This window comes from Peromyscus eremicus, chromosome 8b, assembly GCF_949786415.1.
Source record: "Peromyscus eremicus chromosome 8b, PerEre_H2_v1, whole genome shotgun sequence".
Classification (NCBI taxonomy): domain Eukaryota; kingdom Metazoa; phylum Chordata; class Mammalia; order Rodentia; family Cricetidae; genus Peromyscus; species Peromyscus eremicus.
Window position 1 is genome coordinate 24,919,921 of NC_081424.1, and position 20,596 is coordinate 24,940,516.

The following is a 20,596-nucleotide window of genomic DNA, read 5'->3' on the forward strand; positions in this document are numbered from 1 at the left end:
TACTGAATTTCTTCATAAGTTAGGCCAAGTCTCTCCTAGCTCTTGTCTTCTCGATGCAGTGGGAGAAGGTGAGGTGAAGGGCGTCTCACTTTTACCTCTGTGTTTCTGTCATTGCAAAGATACGATTTGTGCTTTTTAGCAAAATTAACATGAGATGTGTATTATAACACTACTCATGTACTATGCCTTAATAACATCCATGAGAGAATTCTAATGCCAAATAGTATATTTTTCAGAGACAACTGTCTTTAAGATTTTTTTTTTGAAGGCACTTCATTTCCTTATATTCAACAATGTTTTCCTGGTTGAACTTAAATCAGAATACAATAATTTAGACAATCCATAAACTGTTATTAGAAGGCAATAATTTATTATAAAAATAAATGAAAATAATACATTATTCTAACATAGTCTAGGAGATGTAAAACTCTTGGTGTTTCCATTGTGATTTCTTTATTTAGTGTGTCGGGACACTGGTGTAATTTTAACATGAATTCATTGACCATTGAAATGATGTAGTCTGCAGACCTCTAAATCCACCAATGTTCTATTGTAGCACTGTTGCAGCAAATCAGTCAGTAAGGCAATCCATCCACTTAAGTAAACCTTGACTCTGGAGAGAATTACCAACTTCTTTTTGCTAATGTTGGAAGATAGAAGATGTGAAATATTCTTTTGCTATCACTATCACATTAGTAAGAATGTCTGAAATATACTGACATCTTTAAAACCCAGGACTCAGAAGAAAAAATAGTCTCTAGACAACACTTCCCCATATCTACATATCTGGTCAAGATCGAGAAATAGGGGCTGATAATATATATGTAGGTGTTTGACAAAACATTTAGCATTTTTAATAGTGTTCGCTTATCATTTAATCTGTGCTATGGAATTATGTTGAGTAGAAATCATTTTTATTTATTTTGGTTCAATGACAAAAGATGGAGAGAAAATAAGAGCATGACTTTATGGGATGAGGAAGAATCTAGGGATATATTCAATGATCAGATTTGGGACTAGTTCCTCACAGTCAGCCTGGATAATGACCATTCTGATTTGTACAGAGAGTCATTCTGTATACTGTGGCAGCAGACAGCCCATTTGGGAAGGAGCTGTGACCAATGGAAAAAATTGTTCTGGCTTCTCTACGAGAAACACAGATGAAATCGCTGCTTAAAAGGCAGCACGCCGTCCCAGGGACGTGAATTAGTCCCCCATTTATATATCTCTGCTGTTCTGTAATCCGCTTTCTTCAAAGACATTCCACATTAGAATGGCATTTAACAATAGTCTCCATTTTACAAAAGTCACCTTAAAATTGTAAGTCAAGTGTCAGGAGTATAGACAGTGAAATGATTCAGCAAACCGGAGTTTGTTTAACATAAAAACACAGAGAATGAGAGCTAAGTCAAGCTGAGTGCACAGATGTTCTCTGGAGGTAGCAAACTTTCCATGTGTATCTGCTGAGACAGAATAGAGATTAGGATCTCGTGGTTTTGAACAAGATCATTAAACAATTGTGAGGACACATCCTAAAACCCTGAAGCCCAAGCAAGCTGCAAGCTGAAGACTGAGAAATCTTATTCTCACAGGCATGTAATGATTGTCCATCATCAGCAATGAAGCAGTTAACAGTATTTTCTTGTACACCAAGGCTTTTGAATACATGAAAATTTAATCATCTCCTTTTAACAAATAATCTCAAATAAAACCATAAAGGACTAAGTTCTATAGTTATCTGTTCTGTGTTTTCTTTCCTGCTCAGAGGATTTGAGAAAGGTATGATTGTTGTAGCATCTAATTCTTTTGTTGTTGTAAGTAGCTCACGCTTTGTGGGGAGTACAATGCTAGTAGGAGGCACTGGTGACTGAAAATGTACAGATTCATGAAAAAGCAATAATGGCTCTGTTGAGACTGCTTACAGTAGCTTGATTATAGCAGATGAACCATCGTCATTTTCAACCCTCTAAAAAGTAAGACATTGTGTATCACATCCGAAGGCTCCATTACTTGAATCTCAGGAATAAATACAGGAAATAGAATAAGAGAAGGCATTCAGTGAGATGTGCATAATGAGACAGGTGTGTCTTTTTCCATAAAATATGAAAATGAGTATTCATTTACAACAAATATAGGCAAGAAATGATAAAACAAAGTTAAATTTTAGTTACTGATGTAGAGATCAAAATTTGGGTTCTCCTTTCTATAGTTCTTTTCAGTTTCTTTTTCTAAGCAAACAATTTTCCATGTGGTTATGAACTATGTACAACCATGAATGAACTCAGTGTCTACAATCAGTAATTATTTGATTACAATAGTATAGTATGTGAGACTAAGCTCTTCGATCTTTGGATGTCTTTGTATAAATAGTTATATGGTTATTGCTATGAAAATACAGCACTATTACCAAAATTTAAATGAGTATGTTAGAAATAGAGAAGAGGGATTCTATGAGCAAGGGGCATCAAAATCATGATGCTAAAACCTACAGAGACAACCAAACCAAACTAATGGGAACTCATGAATTGTATACCAACAGTTTTGGAGCCTCCATGGGACTGGACTAGGCCCTCTGCATGTGGGAGACAGTTGTGTAGCTGGATCGGCTTAAGGTATCCCCTGGCAGTAGGATCAGAATCCATCCCTGGTTCATGAGCTGGCTTTCTGGAGCCCATTACCTATGGTGGGACACCTTGCACAGCCTTGATGCAGGGGGAGGGGCTTGGACCTGCCTCTACTGAAAGTACCAGGCTCTGCTGACTCCCCATGGGAGGCCTTATCTTTTTGGGGGAAGGAATGAGGGTGTGTGTTGGGAAAGGAAGGCTGGAGGGGCAGGAAGAGGGAAGAGAGGGATATCTGTGGTTGGTATGTAAAATGAATTTTAAAATTCCTTAATAAAAAAAGAAATTGTGCCCTCTCTTCCCTTTCCACTCCTTCCTTCTGTCTGTCCTCTCTCTCCCTCTCTCTTTCTCTCTCTCTCTCCCCCCTCTCCCAATAAAGCTCTAAAAAGGTTAAAAAAAAAGAAATTGTATCTGTAAAGAACTCACAAAAGATAAAATTAGTTTCATTTTTATCAAATAGAGAAAATGCTTTTTGATTTTCTTTTAAGTTGACATATAATAGGAATATATAATATCATAGCAACAAAACACCCATACCACAGTAACAATTTCTACATTATTTATATTAGTAGCTAACATGATAGTGTTTAAACTAAATATCATCAAGTATCATATAATGTGTTATTCCTTGAATTGGTATTTTAATAGATGTCTTATTTGGAAACCAAGAAGAAATAGATTTTCAATTTATTGTATTTAGTAACTTTGTTTGAAGTTGCCTTTGAACACTAAATGTGAAGTGAACCCTTGTGTTAGGAGTTTTGAGAAATCTTCATATGTAATCTTCTTATTTCATTAAATTATACTAGGTAATTATGATCCTCTTATCATTTTTTAGATAGAAATGAAAACCCATCCTATCCATCAACTAAGGTGAATTATTGCAAAAAGATGAAAGGATACATCATTTAGTCTATAGTAGTCTTTAGGTTCAAAGTACATAACTGAACAAAAACACATATATTATAGTGATTTATTTGTTAATTTCTTCACCTGGGATGAGAAAATAAGTTTTCATAGTAACACATTAAAAAAAACTTATTGGTCTACTCAAATGCTGAAAAAATGAAATTGTTAAATTTGAAAAATTGTAAGCTGCTCCAGTGGAAGCTGGGTGTCACCACGTCTTCTGAAAGGGCTGTTTTGAGGTGTCCATTCATGCCTCTTCTGAGGAGAATCACTAATCAATGGTGATCATGTTTTACAGGAATAAAACACTAAACTTATAAAGAAGGCAGACAGGGGCATTACTTCATACCCAGGACAGAGCAATTTATTTTTCCTTAAGCCCGTAAGACTAAGGGCACAGGTACATGTCTGTCAGATTCCACTAGACATTCGAAATTTACCTAGTGAAACCTAGGCAATAGTACTTAATTATATTTAATGGTGTGTGTGATTCAGAAGTGTATGGAAGCTACTTCTAGAAAGCTTTCATATTTTAGTGACTTTCATAGTTGTTTCTAGGATCTAGATGTAATTTATTATTAAATGTTGCCATCTGAAGGAGTCAGATAATACATTCAATTCAAGCTCTGAGGATAAAAGTGTTCTCTTCTATAAGAAGAAGAAAGAAGATTAAAAACCTTCCGTACACTGTAGGCTAAAAGGAACAAATCCTTAAAAACAGAAATGAATGGTAGGCAGAATAATAGACCATTACAACAATGGCAGTTTGGCTTTTTCCATAACAAAAATTATTCATTTAGGGAGATTCCAATGTTTGTACATATTTATGATCAATGCAATCAATGTTTATATCAAACTTGTCTTCTATGACCTTGGATATAAAAATGAAAGGTGGGACATATGCTATAGTCATTTTACTTACATTGTTTCTTCAAAAACTAATATTTGTTTTTAAGTGAGACATGATTGTACACACCTATAACCCCAGCTACTAGAGAGGCAATCAGAACAATGTCAGGTTCAAGGCTTGCCTAGCCTGTATGGGCAAATAAATGTGATGCTGCCTAAATATAAGAAGAGTATATTTAGGCAATAGGAATACAAGGAATAGGAGACCATGGTAAATGAAAACCACATGAGAATAGGAAGAAGCAAAGTGCTAGAGAGGCCCACAGAAATCCACAAAGATACCCCCACAACAGACTGCTGGCAATGGTCGAGAGACAGCCCAAACTGACCTACTCTGGTGATGGGATGGCCAAACACCCTAATTGTCATGCTAGAAACCTCATCCAACTACTGAGAGATCTGGATGCAGAGATCCACGGCTAGGCCCCGGGTGGATCTCTGGGAGTCCAATTAGTGAGAATGAGGAGGGTTTATATGAGCGAGAATTGTTGAGACCAAGGTTGGATAAAGCACAGGGACAAATAGCCAAACGAATGGAAACACATGTACTATGAACCAATGGCTGAGGGGTCACCAACTGAATCAGGCCCTCTGAATGGGTGAGACAGTTGATTGACTTGATCTGTTTGGGAGGCATCCAGGCAGTGGGACCGGGTCCTGTGCTCATTGCATGAGTTGGCTGTTTGAAACCTGGGGCCTATGCAGGATCGCTTGGCTTGGCCTGGGAGAAGGGGACTGGACCTACCTGGACTGAGTCTACCAGGTTAATCTCAGTCCCCGGGGGAGGCTTTGCCCTGGAGGAGGTGGGAATGGGGGGTGGGCTGGAGGGAAGGTGAGGGGGGCGGGAGGGGGGAGAACAAGGGAATCTGTGGCTGATATGTAGAACTGAATTGTATTGCAAAATAAAAATAAAAAAATTAAAAAAAAAGAAAAGAATAGTAAAGTGAGACAAGGATGTAGCTACACAGTAGAGTGCTTACTTAGCAAGCTAGAGAACCTTGGTTCAATACTTGCTGTCACAAAGAAAAAGGCTAATGTTGTTAAATATCAACAGGAAAGTATGTTGGATCCAAATTTTTTTTTTTTTTTTTTTTTTTTTTTTTTTTTTTTTTTTTTTTTTTTAGGTTTTTACTTTCCTTGGTGTATTAGTTACTTTTCTGTTGCTGAGGTAAAACACCATGAGCAAGGCAACTTGTAGAACAAAGGGTTTGTTTGAGTTTAAGACTCCAGATAAGAGCCCATCATGGCAGGTGGGCATGCATCAGGCAGAGGCCTAGGGACTGGAGCAGGAAATAGAGAGATAGAGAGATAGAAGTGGAAGTCCACGACGTGTGTAGCTTTAAAGTCTTCTAATGTACTTCTTCCAACAAGCCTGCACCTCCCTAACCTTCCAAAGAGTGCCACCTTTGGATCCCAACTGACCAAATGCCAACAACTGTGGCAGACATTTCTCATCACTGCTACAACTAATCTAATTAGAAAAAAATTAATTTTTCAGGCATATTTTGCTTTAGGAAATATAAAATTGTCTTCTGATAGTAATCATTAACTATTTTGTAGTTCTTTTGTAACACTGGAAATGAACCATCCTATGATTTGCATACTTTGGTATTTATTAAATTCTGCTGATTATTTTCTTATTTGTTCAATTATCAATTCTTTGTTTTTTTCTGCTTCCTTGTAATACCGTTTAAGTGGGAAATGGAGTCATTGAACCTTTTTATTTCTCTGTCAACATTATTTTACTTGAAAAATGTTATTTTTCTATCATAATTTAAGTAATCATCTCTAAACATATGTCAGCCAGATTTTTATCTTCAGGATTGATCTTGTTGCTAAGTTCAAGTCTCACATCCCTAGCTTCTTCTGGGAGACATGCTTATTATATTGTCACTTTAAATTTAATGTGCAAAAGGTTCACCACCACCTCTGAAGCATCCAATATCCAATACTCACTTATTAAAGAAGAAAAAACTTGTAAAATGCAAAATTCTTTTCAAAATATACTTGAAAAAGAAACAGGATTTTTAAAGTAATTAACAAGTCTTTTATACTGATTATGAGATGGAACAAGAAACATTTTTTCATTATTTTATGTTTAGATATCTATAAATCTATTTATTTTATTATATCTATATCTATACAGGCATACATCCATTTAGAGAGAGAGAGATGGAGGAGGGAGGGATAAAGGACTTGGCTAGAACCATGCTTGTGTGTGCTTGTGTGTGTATATGTGTATTTGTGTGGCTATAAATACCATATATAGGTATATATGCTCATGTATTTGTACTTTTAGCCATCACTCTATATATAATTAGTATGTATAAATGTATATGTGTGTTGTGTGAATACATGAGTATATACCAAAAGTTAATACCAGATTCTGTTGATTGAATGAGTATTTTAGGAAGGTATAATATAAAGGTATTAACTGACTTTTAAAAGCTATGTTCTCTGGATGGGAAAGGAGACTATGAATTCAGACTTTGAACCTGTAAAAACCATTTAAGGGAATTTATAAAAAGGCATAACTTTGAAGGTAACATTCAAATATTTGAAAAGTTTTGCTATTAGGGAAATGGTGAGTTCTGTGTTCATGGCTAAAATGAAGAGACTGTTAAACTGGTAAAACAATTTTGACAGTCTTGATAAATGAGTTTGAAAATAAGAGAGAAATTCTACAGAATATTTTTATGTTGAAAATTATTTGGAGAATGAGCAAGAGATAACCAGATACAGACTAAACATTAATGTGGCTAAAGTCCATCTTCAATTAAGTACAGTCTTTGTAGGTGTTTAGCTGTTGAAGGAATGTTTTATCAAAGGATTTTTTTTTTTACTTATGATGTTCTTCAAATTATAACAGGTTCATTAAAATGTCATCCTATTGTAAGTTATGTAGTGTTTGTGCTTCAGTCAAGAAATGAAAAATGACAGGTCTAAGTAAAGGTGGAACTTTGAGATAAATGTTGCCCGTGAGGTTATCTCTTGAATATTTGAGGTTACTGAAAGAAATTTATAAAAAAGTAGAAAATGTCATCTTTGGAAACAACTATACCCAAAAGCAGAAACAAAAACTATGGTTTAGTTGCCAGATAAAGTGATGTTTAAGGCAAGAAACAGTAACATTGAAGGAGGAATGGCATAATGATAACAAGAATACTGATCAACACAATGCAAATCAGTAATGCCTGTATCAAGTACTTGTTATAATCAGGGCTCAAAGAGCTATACGTAAGAGGACACAGAAAGATTGTAAGAGCCAGAGGGGATGTGTAGTGGGGAGCCATTCCAGCTTTGATCTGGAAGTTCCAACCCACATTGAGGCTTCGGTAACTGTCACGCCTACAAGGCGGGGCCAAGAGAGGACCCTGAAGACCCAAGATCCAGATGCGCTGTCTCTCTCTTGGTTCCTGGACCCTGGACGCTGGAGGTAGACCAAGCAGAGTTCTCCAGGGAACACCGCTGGACTGTGCCACACCTTTCCCAGACCCTGTTACCTATCCCTTCACTTGTAAGTTACCCCACAAAATAAACCTCCCTTTTAACTATGTGGAGCGGCCTTAATAATTTCACCAATAGGGATGGAAGACACCAAGGAAAGAGTGTCTTCTAGACACAACAGTACTGATGCACCAATGAACTCAGAGCAACTGTGGCAGCATGCGCAAGACCTGCACAAGTTCAAGCCAGATGGAGTCCCAGTGTTGGGGTGGGGAGGGTGGACACAATGTCCCTTCATCCCTAACCAAGAATCAATAACAGCTTACAAAGGGAAAAAAAAATAGTTTTCTCCAATGGAGTCTCACTGGATGTATTGGTCTAACTTAAATGTAGGCCTCATGCCAAGCAGTAGAGGGTCAACACAAAATGAACTAAATGTTATTTTTCTAGAGTTCTTGTCTCATATTGTTTGTTCAGGCATTTTTTTATTTGTTTAGGCATTTGTTACTTGCCCAGGATGGGCAAGGTCCTGTATCCAATTCCCAGAACCTCAAAGAAAAATACACATGTATAGATAGACTGAAAGATAGACAGACAGAGAGTGAAATAGTTATCCTGAATAAAATAATATAGCAACAAGATTAATAAAGCAAAAATAATTGGATAAAAAAGATAAACTGCTATATCCAGAATTAACCAGATTTTGTAATACTCCTTTATGAAAATGTCAATCAGACCAATAGTCAGGAAAAATATTGACTATCCATACATTAATACTAGCAAAAAAATAAAATTTTATTTACTAGAATTTTTTAACCATCATAGAACTTACAAAGCTGTAGACAACATCCAATTATTAAGTGGTTCAAACCACAAAATGCTCAAAGCATAATGCTTTGCAGTCACTAAGCTAGTGTTCGCTCACCACTGTGAAACAGGACTAGAAAAAAAATGAAACTCTACACAATTTGAGCAGTATACTTCTAAACTGAAAGGCCTAACTGCTTGAAATTAAAATCTGGAAATATTTTCAACTTTTCAAAGAATGAATCTAAAACAATGAAACTTCGATGTCATGAAATTAAAAATGCTTATGACCTTAAATTGAGATATAAAAGGTAAAATATACTGAAAAATACCAATGATGTACCCAGAAGTTGGTAAAAAATTAAAACAGTGAATCTTGTAAAATGGGAATAATGGCATAATGAAACAAAGCTCTATAAACAATAAACAAATATCAGGAAGGTCAAATTGTTTCTCTTTCATGGTAAAGATGTAAAAACTATATCAAGAGTGACTGAGGGGAAAGGGGGACAGAAATATAATTAATTTTATTAATATCATGTAAGAAGTGACCTAGAAGATTTGACAATGTGTTTGAGAGAGAGAGACACACACACAGCACAGTTCAAATATATATAAAAAAATATAATTGACACAGCATGAAATGGACAAAGGTTTCAGAAAACACACTTGAAATAAACACCTGAATACACTTTTATTAATTAAAAAATGAATCATAATTTCTTATCCCTTTACTGAGTAGTGAATATATTAATCATATTTAAGAAAATGTAATAGCAACAACTCCCCCTTTTCTATTTCATCTATGGCATTAGTATTACTGAATTTTACATATAATAAATTTCCTAATGAGCAACATTTTGCTGAATTAAGATGTAATAATATACAAGAATAAATAAAAATTCTAATGCTCCCTCGTACGTATAAATAATTGCATGCTATGTTGGACAATGTTGTAGTATCCACTTATAGATTCTTCTTTCCTATTAAACTTCAATTGGTCATTAAACCACATGGGAATGGAGACCACTGGGCTACTGCACTATAGTGGTGAACCAGCCAAGCATTAGGTGTTTATAAATGAACCCAATTGTTAAAACATGAAACAAATGACACTGGATGCTGTTATCAGTATATTCTAATTATTTGGTTACTTAACTGTCCAGTCTTTAGTATACAATGTAGGTATCATGTTTTATTCATTCTTGGTACCAAGAAAAAAAGCTAGGCATACCAAGGATATTCCCTGGAAAGAGACCAAATAGGGAGAATGTGGATTCCAGAAGTTGGCTGTAAAAAAAGCTTCTGGGGTGTGCTCCTTTATACTCTACCACCGTAGGAACTATAGAATCTGTCTTAGGGTTGACCAAGCACTGAGGCAGTAGTAAGCACAGGGAATGTAATCATATGAATCACCTAGGCACTACAAATATATATTTTGATTTTTCTGGAGTGAGGACAGAACTCTTGGGTTATTTTAACTTCGACATATTCCTACATATTGAGAATATACATTGTTTTGTAAGAATTGTATTTATAGGAGTTATCAAAACAAGGCACAAAGGGAACTTCTTGATTTCTGGCCATTGTTTAGAAGCAGAAACCTGAATGTAGAACTAGATATTTGCAAATAAGCAAATTTATCCCTTGACATGTTACTATGGGCCCTATATAAGTTATCAAGTAAAGTACCAAATAAATCTCAGATTCCCAGAGGGATGAAGGGGTGTTTAAATTCTTCGTTTGGAAGCCAAGGCTTCCTTTGTGCAGCAAACTCCCCATCCTAAACTTTCCACATGTTTCTTCAGGAAGAAGTAGACTCCAAATTGGAGCTGGACAAGACTCTCTAAGTTATATGAATCATTTATTTTTTATCATAACTGTATTTGCAGAAGCTAAGGTTCCCACTTCCCAGGGTAATAAAGCCCTGATATGGCCTTTGCAGCTTGATTGGAAACTGCAGCTATTTCCACTTCCACTTGTCTCTGTCTCTTGTCACTGAAACGGTGTATGCTGTGTCACAAAACTGATGTCTTCTATGAGTGAAGTTGAGTCAGCTGCTTCTCTCCCCAACAAAATTTACATGGTATATACAGCTTTTATGGTTCCAGTAAGTTGACTACCCTAAGTTCTGCTTTTATTTAATTTTGTTTTGTTTTGGTGTCATTCTCTCTTTCTAATACCACTTCTTAATGCTCAGTTTGTGTCAAGAACACCATAGTCTTTATTGTGAAGCATAAAAGTGTCTTGAGTACTGCAGGTGGGACCTCTCAAACAGGAAACCCTTCATTAATCTTTGCAAAGTCTTGGGAGCCTTAAAAGCCTTTTCCTTTTCTGAGGAAAGGTGTAGACATGTCACATGTGTCCAATACTGGTGTAACATTCTCCTAAATAGAAAGAAGGACATCGTGAGCTGCTAGAAGGGAAAGGTAGAATGGCTTCTAGGTGTAGACTTGACGCCCTTGAGTCTCCATTCTGTTAGTACATCTCACTGTGATGCCTCAGATCATTGAAGCAGCTGCTTCTGTAGGCTGGTGTGTTGGTGATGTAAAGATATGGCCTATCTAAGCATCCTAACTCATGCCTGTACGCTCAATACTTGGGATATAGAGAAAATAGATGATGAGCTCAAGGTCAGCCTGTGCTCCTTGAGACCCCCTTCTCAAAAGAAGTAAACTGAATAAACAAACAGCAGCCCACATCTCAGTACTCCAACCTCTAGTTCCTCCCTCTCTGGAAATTGCCTTGGGAGGCTTGATCTGCTCTTTCCATTCAAATCTGTTATTATTAATCCTTTATTTTCTCTTCTAGATCAAAAGCTTTGACTTCAAAGCTATTATTTCCTGTGTATACTTTGAGAAGATTTTTTTTCAAGCCTTTACTATTTCTTTTGGTGTCCCTCCTAAAACATTAACTGTCCATTAAGTAACAAAAATGTCATTCACCCACAAAGAAACATTTATAAAATTAGTATGAAAAAAAATAAAATTACAGTCATTACATTCCCAAGATAGCCTTGTTCAAAATAAAAAGCAAATTTACCCAAATGATCTTTGCTTTGCCAGCCCTGTTTGTCTCAAAAGCCTACTCTATAAGAATTATACTAGAATGATAGGTTTTAGTGTAGGTACAAATTAAAAGCTAAGTATTTCTAAGTTTACTGTTTACAGAGATATGGGATAATGTAAGAATAAATTTGTAAGGATACATTTGCATTGAAAATTCCATGCTTTAGGGTATGGGGACACAGTTCAGTGGCTAAGAGCACTTTCTCTGCAAATATGGGATCTCAGTTTAATCTATGGACCCAATCTGCAGGTAGATAGTCACCTCCATTAATGCTAGGTCATCATGCTTGCAGAGCAAGAGTTCTTACCTACAAGCACCCATGGAATCTATTTCTCATTCATTTTGTATGGGTTCTGGAGACTGAATTCAGGTTGCCTGACATTTGCAAAAGTGTCTTTACCTGACAAGACATCTCATTGTGCCCTTAGAGCCCATATTAAAACAAACAAACAAAAAAGTAGGTACATAGCTACTTGTGCCTCAAATCCTGAATTGGTGGGTGTAATACACACACACACACACACACATACACACACACACACACACACACACACACACACACATACACACTATAGATAGATAGATAGATAGATAGATAGATAGATAGATAGATAGATAAATAGATGATAGATAGATATACAGACAGGTAGATAGGTAGATGATTGATAGATAGATAGATAGGTAGGTAGGTAGATAGATAAATAGATAGGTAGATAACACACACACACACACACACACATATATATATATATATATATATGCTAACATTCTAGAATATTTGAAGTTAAAAAACACAGAAAACCACTGCATTCTTTTGAAATTTGAAAACACTGGGATAGCTAGTCTATGTGATAGTTATCTTCTATTGTATGAACCTTGAGATCATTAAATAGTTCCAGGATTTATCTTACAATTATATCCAGCAATATGACCCACTCCTTCTCCTGGTGTGTTCTCAGGCTGTGCTACAGTTTTTGATAATCTTATGAAAATCACCCAGCTCATTGTAAACTGTCACCCAAATGTGAGGTTGAAACTAAATCACATGGAAAACTAATTGAGATTGACAGCTGTCAAATGAACTTTGGAGAGCAGAATGCCATTGTCTCTGTGCAGATTCACTAGGGATGACTGATGCTTTGATGACCTGGGGAAAATATAAAAAAAAAAAGCTCAACTCAAGGAATAATGAAGAACAGAATAAATATTTCCCCATTTCTGCCCTCCAGATTATTTGGCAAAGAAAGACTGAATAAGTGACTGTTTTCCATTCTTTTTATATAGAAATAAAAACTCTAGTTTGCCCTGTACTTAAAATTTACATTAAAAATGCAGTTGAGACTTTGTATTAGGAGCTCTGTGCAATATAAGCAACCAGGGAGCCATGTTTAGTAAATACTGTTATTAGACTCAAAGCAATACAAAGAAAATAAGCCTATTTAACTCCTTGCTGATTGAGTATTGCACAAAAAAATTTTGAGATACGTAGCCTGTTTTATGTTTCAGCATAATGCTTATAGTGTTACTTCCCTCCTCTTCCTCAAGGTTTATGTTTTAATAATGAAGAAATGTGTATGCAGCCTGTTGCAGTTAGAAGTGAGGCTTTGAAGAGTAGAAAGAGGGGCAGGACTCAGCGATAAATAGTCACTAATGGGATATAATTAGTTTTGTTTTTTTTTTTTTCATTTTTCTTTCATTAACACATATAAGCTGAGAGGAGTGAGTCTGATGGTGATTTCAGGACTCCAGGGTTATCACACTTACAGGTATTATTGTAAATCTCAAGTAATCAGGAGTATTTCAAATACTGCCATCTTTCCCAGCGTGTAAAAAGTAGACATTTTGTAGCAAAGTGGCTGCATTTATACCACAACAGGGACACCGTTCCTTCTGAGTGTTGATGGAAAAATCTCTAGTGACAGGTCTTCAAACCCTTTATTTGAATCGCAACTGAAACGGAGTGCGATGCACTCAATTAGTCCAGAGAGGAGGACCAGGAATGTTCTCTGCCATTCCTCCTGATCCTATCTACGGCGATCCCGGCACTCTGAAGAATGAAGAGCCCCCTAGGAGAGCACCGCTAAGCCAGGTTTATCAGGAGGCTGTAGAATGGATGGACTTGAGTTTCTGCACTCTGGTTTTATGAGTACAATTAATACACTAAGCAGTTTTTACACCCAGAGCCTCCACCCATTACTTAGTTTTTAATGCATTTATACAGTATATTAACGGCGGCGTCATAGCGCGTTGTATAATGAACTCAATTCTTCTTGTCTTTTTGGCTTCCTGTTTCCTTTTTCTCAATGGGGAAGGGGAAAAATAGCTGAGTTCAATATTGCCAAATAGTCAAATAATTAGTGCTGCTGGGCACGATTTTTCTCTTTAAGCTATCCCTCAAGGCATGTAAAGCAAGAAGCATTGATTTGAAAGCCAAGGAAGCAGAATATTAACCAATAGAAACAGTAATGTGAAGTATACAATAAACGAAAACTATTAATTCTTTATGAAACAGTGAGACACTGCAATCTTCTTACCCTGGAAGGATGACCTCTATAGTCTACAACTTATCCCATGTTTACTAAGATTATAAAGTGTAGCAGAATTTCAGTTTTCTTTTAGATGAGTTAAAAACAAAACTTCCAATGCACCGTAGATACAGTTTATAAGAGTTATAACCTCCCATCTTTAAATCACTTTCCTAGCAGTAGGTCCTTCATTTTCTGAAGGACTATAGCAAAGGATTAAGTTTTCTCTACATAGTCACAAGCGATAAGATCTCACAAGGGCGAAATTCTGTCCATCTGAAGTGCAAAGAAAGCAAAACTTAAGGGATTTTTTTCTGTAAAAATCATAGAAATACTAAATCTGAAGATATAGAATACTGAACAAAGAGAGAAATGAAAATAGTTACATATTCAAAAATTAAAATAAGCTACTGTGGTTTGCATGATAAATGTGCTGCTCCCATGAAAGGCTCTTTTCACAACATGGTACAAATGATGACTCAAGGTATTGATAGTGGAGAGAGTTGGGTTTGTTTCATACTATTAGAGGACATTTAATATCGTCCTAAATCATTTTAACTATTTCAGAAGGGTTTCAAATCACACTTCCCAGGGTGTATTAAATTAAAAGCAAAACTACCTGATGAGACAGTATTTGGAGCTGGGTGTGCAGTAGCTCTGTCTGTGTCGTCTAGCTCCCCTCCAATCTCCAGGGTCTGTTCTATCAGCCTTCCTGGTTTTTGAAACTATCCACGCTCTTGAAAAGTCTGCCCTTCACAAAGAGAAAAAAGCTAGTATTTGAAATTCCCTAGACTCACTCTCCCCAGGATTGTTTAAGTGATTTTTGTTTGTCCTAATTGATAAATTGACTTAAAGAGAAGGAATCTAAGTTTACTTCAGGTTGAGCAGTTCTCTTTAGGAAAACATACACATTTGGACAATATAAGCACAATTCTTGACTTGAATAGATTAAAAAAAAAAAGCCTGACATTTTGACATAAAATGTCTGCTATAGTCAGAGAATCCCTTTCCCCTAACTTTCATGGGGTAACCTTAGCATATGTGTCGTTACATACATCTAAGTCACTGACAAATATATTTCTTTATTAGGTTTCTAATTCTCATTCAGATTTTTAAGAAGCTAAGAATAAACCTTATTAATAAGCTCCTTTAAACACCTGTAATACAGATCTTTCCTAAAAATGCTCAACTGATGCAGGTTCTCACAGCTGGATTATTAGCCTAATATAAGAACACAAAAAGTCTCCTTTTTTAACATTCTGAAAATATAAATATAAAGTGAAGTAAAATATAAAACTTCACTTTATTTGGAAAAGGATTCACTAAGAATAGAACCCAGAGTCTTGTGCATTCCAGCCAGGAAAACCACTGACTCATATCTTAACCCTAATATTTGTCTATGTGTAATAAAACACTGAATAGGATAAGGATGCTGGGATAAAATTTATATTTAGAAACTTCGCCATGGTGTGGCAAGGACTAGACTCACAAGAGGAAAATCAATTTAATAATAAGCTTAAGTTGCAGATACAGTTGGATTAAACTAAGTAGGCATAGAGGTAATGAAAAGCATGTAAATTGTTATTAATTAAAAGTCCATCTGGTTATATTGTTACTATTCTATGAAGTTAATTGCAAAGAGACTTATTAATATATTGAATGCAGTACATAGTAAAAAAATGACCAGATTGACTTCTGGCTTCGTAGTCTGAACATTTAGAATTTGTTACTCTAATATGTTGAGGCTGTGGAAAGAGAGAATAAGTTTGTGTATGGAACTAGTTGTCCTACAGTGTAGGCTTAAGTTGGTCATTTGATATACTAAGGTGTATAGTCAAATAGACTTTAGTCTACATGAATGTTGAATTCAAAGAGATTTTAACAGTGGACATGAATATGTGTCAGTACATCAGTGGAGTGTGAACATTCCTGAAAGAATTAGATCCTATAGAGAGGCACTTAAAGACAAGATGGGGCTAAGAACTATGCTTTGACACTCTAAGGCTCCTTAGATATGGAGCAAAGGGGGACCATGAGAAGAGACCAAAGGATACTGTTCACCTAGGAAGGAAGGAACTAGGGATATGAATTCTGGAAGTTTCCTTTAAGTATTTAAGAAGAAGAGATGATGTGTTGTGACAAAAAAAATAAAATTAAAAAGTTAGTATTAAACATAGAAAAGTAGAACTCATTGCTCATTCTGATTTAAATAGTTTTAACAAAGAAATCATGAGAAACTCTGTAAAATGAGGCAACATGAGTGAATGCACATTGGGTAAAGTAAGCTTTTCCATGGGTGTTGCTGTAGGTAGCAGAGAAAAAATGAGTGTGGACATTTTATAATTTATATTAAAATCAGCCCTCAGTCTACATGAGGTCCACATCTACAGATTCAACAGAAAAGGGATCAAAATATTTTTTTACACAAGTCTTTCCTGAACAAGTTTGGAGTATTTTTAACATTATCTTGACAAACACCTTGACATTAATACCTAAGCATTAGTGTATCAATCACATACTTACCATTTTCATTACATTAGTATGATAAATCACCTAACACTGATTTGATATATGTGTATAAATGTTGTGCAATACTCAAGTGCTATTTCTTCTAAGACCCTTGAGCATCATGGATTTGAGAGTATCCACAGGGCACCTGAAACAAATCTATCTCAAGTACCAAAGGATTACTAAATTTGTTTTGTTGAAGGTTGACATTGGTGCTTGTGGTTTTTGTTGTTGTTTTGTTTTGTTTTTTGGCTGAGTGGAAAAACTTGTCAAGAAGCAGAAACTGGTGTAGGTTCTTGAGCAACTAAGAGAAAATGGACACCAGTGCTCATAAAAAAGGATTCCACGTCAGAGAAAAGGAGTTAGTGACTCTTCCATCAGTTCCATCAGAAGAAAATATGTGGGGAGGAGTAGAGATCTTGGCAGAATGGTGGATTTGATTGGAAGGTAATAAAGAAGCTTACTGGAAACACTCCAATGTTCTCCAATAAAATGCAGGGTGAGTGGCGTCAGTTTGGGAGGGAAATGAGGAACTGAAGTTTTGATAAAGAAAATAAAGTGCATATGAATGAAATTATCTATAAGAACTACTAAGAATCAGTATTTCAGGAATACACACACACACACACACACACACACACACACACACACTCACACCAACATGATGGCCATGTGTTCCTTTGGGATATGTGAAAGTCATGGAGAAAGGAAGGTCAAAGAACATGATATAAGCATTGAATTGTTATTACATTATCTCTCTGTTCCTATACATGCAAGTCTGCCTAGAAATTCTGTGTGCTGGCTTCTTCTACACAAGGTTTCAGTTTAACACTTACATGTCACTAATAATTAAAAAGCAAGTATAAAGATCTCCTCATAGATGTCATTAGAGATTGTGACAAAATATGATATGCAAATACAGGAAAATATTATCTATAGTGAGGAGTAATATATTAACAGATTATACACTATTAAGAGATTTACTAAATAATAACTTTACATATATATGTATATATATATATATAGGTAGTAGTTTATAGTTCTCTGAAAAAGGGTAAAATTCTAAAACTATAAAAAACAAATATAATTCTGTCAGACAGTGGTTCTCATTTGTTCTGTAAGGTCATGTCTAAAAGGATTCTTCCAACCACTCAGCTCATTCCTCCTCCATTGCTCTCACTGACTCTTCTGTAGGATGCTGTCTATGACTGTTTCTTAAGCACTCCAAGCAGGTACGTGTCTCAGCTCTGTTTTAGGTGTGATTCCTTCTGTCAAGATTCATGTAGCTCAGCTTTTTCATACCCCATACCTAGTTCTCCTTCCATAGGTATCTGATCTAGAGCTACCATATGAAAGCAGTTTCTCAGAATATTATACATAAAACTTGTAGGCTGCTCTCACCCTTACGGCATTCTCTACATCCATTTCCATTTATTTTTTGCTTGCATACTGTCTGCCTCTCCTCTTTAAACAGCCTTTGATTTTTCAGCTGTGTGAGGAAGACATTATAATCAGGTGCTCAATACACGTTTTTCCTTTTATTTTTGAGATTAAAATTGCATCATTTTCCCATTCCCTTTACTCCCTCCAAATGCTCCCTTATACCTCTCCTTACTCTTTCAAACTCATGGTCTCATTTTTTCATTAGCTACTGCTGCATGCACATAAGCGTGTATGTTCTTGTGTGTGTGTGTGTGTGTGTGTGTGTGTGTGTGTGTGTGTGTGTGTAGTTTCCTAAATAAAATCTGCCCAGTATCTATGTTACTTATATGTGTACACTTTCGGAACTGACCATTTGATATTGGATACCCAGTTGGTGTGTCCTTCCCTCAAGAAGTCTATATCTTCCTCTCTCAGAATTCCTCAGTTGCCTTTCGATCCTTGAGTATGGCTGAGTCCTGATGAGTTTTTCCCTGTCACTTTGACAAGACTATTGCTGCTGTCCTTGTTAGGTTCCTGTTTGGGCAGTCATGTTGGTGAGACTTTATGAGTGCAGCTCTGAGACTATTAGGAACCTACGGTCTCACAGCAAACTCTCTGATCCTCTGGTTTGTACCATCCTTCTGCTCCATCTTCTACAGGGTTCCCTGAGCCTTAGGTGCAGGAGTGTTTTGTCAGTGTTCTCACTGGGACTGGACTCCACAACTCTGTATTTGTGTTGGCTGTGGTTCTCTATAACAGTCTCCATCCATTACAAAATATTATTTATAAACTGTCCATGAGTTGAAAAACAAACTGAGCACCCCTAACCTAAAATTACAAAATCCAAAGTCTTCTGAAATTCAGAACATTGCACTGACATAGTGCCGCAATTCTACCCCATGAACCTTTATTACATGAAAAAAGATTTCAAAAATAGTATATCAAATTACAAATTATTACAAATCACAAATTATAGCTTTGTAGAAGCTATACACGAAATGCAAATGAATTTCCTTTATTCTTGGTTTCCAAGTCTATTCTCTCTGTCTCTCTCTCTCTGTCTCTCTCTCTCTGTCTCTCTCTCTGTCTCTGTCTCTCTCTGTCTCTCTCTCTCTGTCTCTCTCTCTCTCTCTCTCTGTCTCTCTCTGTCTCTCTCTCTCTCTCTCCCTCTCTCTCCATAAAGAGAGGTGTTGAAACTGTTACTTTAGCCAAGAAGGAGAAGCAGTGAACCCCGAAAGCAGGATTTAAAATAACTTAGATGAAGCAGGCAGAGAGTTTCCCAGCAAAAATGGACATGGCTGTCCAGAGTAAGACTTTCTGGTGTACTCTCCTAAGTAGTGAACATAGACAGGGCTCTGGGCTCTGGTTAGAATCAATTCATGGTTATAGGGAGTAGGAACCAGGAATAGTTATGAGGGTTGAGGTGTTTGTGTGGGGAGACAGTTCAATTTATTGATGTTTTAGAGCCCCCTAATTGGAGATATAATGGCCCTAACGAAATAAGTTATAAACACACAACTCTTGACTGAAATGGGGCCAACTAAATCACATATCCATGCCATTTTCTTTTAGACACAAGCACACATGCAGACATACAAAAGATATTCATTTCATTCCCATATGTTAAATGAGATTGGAGAAATGGCTACTTGGTGAGATTACTGTCATGAACTTAAATCAATAATTTTTTTACAGTAAAAAGCATAAGTTGTTTTTGATCTATTGTTTATTTTTAAGTTTGAATAACGTAAAATACTTTCATTAAAAATGATAGGAAAATGCTGATAAGACAGAACTCTATAGCATAAAATATATAAATTCATATATTTTAAAGACATCAAAAAATATCTCCTACCAGGAAAATTAAACCTGCCCATATGCATTATATATTTCCCCAAGGAAAATTTAATTTGATACGTGATTCAAATTTGAAAGTTTTCAGAGAACCTGTGATAGAAACAAACTTTTGTATCAGACTTTAAGTTTTTCCAAATTAGTTGCTTTCTATCTATCTTGCCCAAATCCTCTTTACTGAGTGCAAAGAAAAATAATGTGATACATCTTAAAACATCATTTTTAAAATGAAATCATTGTTCTACCATTGATAAGTATCGCTTATTTTATGTTGACTTTTTTTTTAAATGGGGAAATAACATAACCCATGTCATTAAAGATGCTTGCTTTTATCTAGAGGTAACCTAATTTGTAAAAGGAGACAAGTTTCCTTTAAAATAGGCCTATTGGCTAGAATTTGACTACACTTTAACTTTTTAATCAGTCAATTATCCTCAGTGAAAGAAATTTAATATCAGTATCAGTATCGATTGATGCATGCTAAACAACATTGTATTATATCCTTTACTTAATGGGAACTTGGGA

The 20,596-nt window shown here is 35.9% G+C and overlaps 1 protein-coding gene across 1 annotated transcript in view; it reads left to right on the plus strand.

Annotated features, from left to right (window-relative positions):
* The window catches only part of Nkain2 (sodium/potassium transporting ATPase interacting 2), a 594,649-nt gene that overhangs the window by 95,074 nt on the left and 478,979 nt on the right, over window positions 1-20,596 (plus strand). The window lies entirely within an intron of this gene.